At 32.7% G+C, this 3,457-nt stretch overlaps 1 non-coding gene across 1 annotated transcript; it reads right to left on the bottom strand.

Moving 5' to 3' along the window:
- Positions 1 to 1,246: 1,246 nt before the first annotated feature.
- Positions 1,247 to 1,319, bottom strand: TRNAA-UGC (transfer RNA alanine (anticodon UGC)). Its single transcript has one exon. It is a non-coding gene; the product is annotated as a tRNA-Ala (tRNA).
- Positions 1,320 to 3,457: the final 2,138 nt, after the last annotated feature.

The raw sequence follows: 3,457 nt of genomic DNA, 5'->3' as shown, positions 1-3,457 counted from the left end.
TGGCAGGGTCCTGAATCTAGCTCTACTTTGGTAAGCCAGTATGCCCCATTTTTACTTTGAGCTAGTTTTTCAGTTTTTGTAATCAAAGAAGTCCTGAAAATATCAATTTTGCTCATATTCTATAGAAATCAATCATCCTACTCTCCTGTGAAATATCCCATGGTCCTTTCTCTATTAGTGTTTGATATGTCTTGGCTTAATCAAAGCTAAAATCTAAAACCCTGCGTATACAGAAGAACCAGACAACGTTATTAGACATTTTAAAGATTCTTCCCCACTAAAAATACTTGGAAAAGATGCATATTTTTATCTACCTCAGATAAAGTATCACAGAAATTACTGAGCTATTCCTAATAAAATCCATGAGATCATGACATTATGTATAGGCAAAAATAGGCAGTATTTTCTTGGTATTTGTTAAAAACTAAAAATAATCATCCTGTCCTTCAATATTTTACTAACAATATAAATTCTTTTAGTAGAAGGTAATAACATTCTGGAAAAAATTGGAAATAAAATATCAATACCTCTACAGAAAAAGTGCTTTTGGGCATTAAAAAATATGTATTTATACTAATATAATATTTATATTCAATATATACTAACCTATACCACCAGAAATCTACTCCATTTCATTATCTACCTTACTCAATTCCATTTCACTCTATTCCTTTTTTGTTGTTTGTCTTTAACATTAATTCTCTCCCTACAAATTACCTTGTTTACTCTCTAAGGGGTTGAGTCTGTTTTAGGAGAACATATGCTTATGTGTAAATATTGACATGAAACATTTGTGGAGTTAGAAACTGAACATTTGAAGAGGAAAATGGAGTTCTTGGAGGTCAGACTAAAGAGCTAAGGGGAGAAGATGATAATCCTAAAACAATTTTCACCTTTGACTGGTCTTGTATAAAACTAACTTTCAGCAGGAGTTTTTGATGAAAATGAGAACATATTTTAAAGGATCACAAATATGAAAGTCACATCATGGCTGATATAATTTTCTATCCTCAGGCCTGGTATCAAAAATGACAGAGTAGATGGCCAATACATAGTTATCAACTGGATAACAGACTCAATGAATGAGTGAGGAGCTTCAAGAAGTCTGAGTTGAATAGGTTGTACTTTGGAGTTTCTGTACTCATTTTTCCTTTTTTCTACCATGGCTTGTTTGAGTTTTTCAAGTCTTTTTGTTTGTTTCGTTTCATTTTGTTTTTGTGGCACCGCGCAGCATGCAGGATCTTAGTTCCCTGACCAGGGATGGAACCTGTGTCCCCTGCAGTGCAAGAGCAGAGTCTTAACCACTGGACCACCAGGGAAGTCCAAGTTTTTATTCTTAGTTATCTGCATATCATTTGGTTAAACTTGACTTCTCTGTCTAAACTGAAACATGAATGGCAACACCCCTATCAGAAAGTTTTTGTAGAGTAATAACCTCTCAAGTCAGGCCAACATGGCTTGGACCTATTTCAAAGACTCCCTGCCTATGTCCACAGCCTCTGAAATCTACTTTCCAATTTTTCTTAGCCAACTTTTAATAACTGCCACTTTGCTCCTGCTGGTGGCTTACAGGCAGTGAGAGCTGCTACTTAGGTCAGTGTTCTTAAGAGTTTGTTAATAGAATAACTGTCTGACAAAGACAGTGGACTCAAGCACAGTTTGGAACACATGTGAGGAGAAATGGCAGATTAGAAAAGGATAGAAGCACAAAATATGTCCAATCCATTACCTACTACAACCTTTTCTCTTTGAATTGCAATCAACCACCCACCTGGCAGGAAGTTTATTGGCAAGGTCTAAGCAAGATACAAAATATTTTTGGATTAGTTTGTGGAAATTTTTTATTATATCAATGAACTGTTTCTATTCTGTGTAGTAAGTTTTCAGATTTGTTTTGAGTTAATATGTGTTAAGAAGTCATCTGAACCATAAATCAGGTGCAAATAAAAGGAAACAGATGCTATTATTCCCTATGTACAACTTAACTTCATGTCTTTCTATTCTTTCTTTTAATTGCCATATTTGCTAGAACAATGTTTTCTTTCAATTTTTATTGTTTAAATTCATTTAAAAACAGTAATACAAAAATGTATTTCCCCTATAACAATATAAACTATAAGAATTAAGTTTAAAGTCACTTTATTATGATCCTTAATCTGGGTTCTCATCTACTTGTCTCCCGTCACTAACCATGTTAATCATCTTGGTAATTATCTTTCTAGATATTTGTCAATATATATTCAATATTCAATTTATTTTCCTTGCTATGAGAGTTATCTGAACTGGTTTAACTGAGGTTTTCTTACTTAGTTTAATCATCTTGACCATAGCAAAGTTATAGATTAGATGAGAATGAGCAAATTGGACCTTAACTCAGTAGTATAACTACATTCTAAAAACAAGGAGATTTCAGTGCCTACACTACAAAGTAAAAATAAATGTAATAATAATTGCAAAGTAATATATATTAAAGCAAAACATTATAAAGTCAATTATGTTTTAATGCAAATATAATATTCAAAAATGAAGTTAATGCATAGTATAATCATTATAAAGTTTAAAATGAGCCCCTAGACATCTGTCTGGTACATAGTAGGTTCTTAATGTCTTATTGTTTTTATTCATGAGTTATTAACTGCATCTTTTAGAGTGCAAAAATGGAGTATGTGTAAAATAAAGATTTATATATCAGAGTAAATCATTGTATCATTATTAACAAACATAAAGTCATGTTTTTTAAAAAAGTGCTAACATTCATAGAAATGAGGGCATTTAGATTAAAGTTACCTACCAAAGAAGTCTAAAGGAAAAAAGTGATATAACATCCTTTGTAACTAACCCCACTGTGATGGTGTATGTTTTGCAGCTTCATTGGAGTCATCTAAATTTCTTGGGAAAATAAATATTTAAGAACACTAAATATGCTTTTAGCAACATCTAAATATTCTCTGTAAAATAGACACTACTCACAGGATTAAAAACCCATCCTCCAGTTCAAGTTGCTTTTGTTGTTTGTTTTCCAATCTGTATAACTTAAATGCTCTCTTTCACTAAGACTGTGACACCTGGGGTTTGCTGCGCATACAAATTTTGAAAGAATGTATTATTTATTATTTCTTCAACATATCTTAATGGCTATATTTTGTGCATGAAATTTCGGTAAATAAATTTTTTAAAATCTCCTTTTGCTCCTCCCCTGCTGAGTTCCTGAGCCCTATACGCCAACTTTCAGCCCAGATTGAATCTTTACAGCTGAGTTTCAACTCACGAAAAATACTTTGCAAGGGAAATGCTGATACGGCTTTAATTATAGTGATGTTAACTGCTCCATTATAATTAGAGATCTGCTGACCCTCTTAACTGGTTTTTGCTTTCAGAACATCATGAGACAGCCTCCTTTTGCCAGCCATTCATCAGCTTCCTTTAAATTCAGTAACAATTTAGTGGTAAATGCGTT

This window comes from Physeter macrocephalus, chromosome 8, assembly GCF_002837175.3.
Source record: "Physeter macrocephalus isolate SW-GA chromosome 8, ASM283717v5, whole genome shotgun sequence".
NCBI classification, from domain to species: domain Eukaryota; kingdom Metazoa; phylum Chordata; class Mammalia; order Artiodactyla; family Physeteridae; genus Physeter; species Physeter macrocephalus.
The sequence above is the reverse complement of the archived record's forward strand: the minus strand, read 5'-3'. Positions and strand labels throughout refer to the sequence as shown.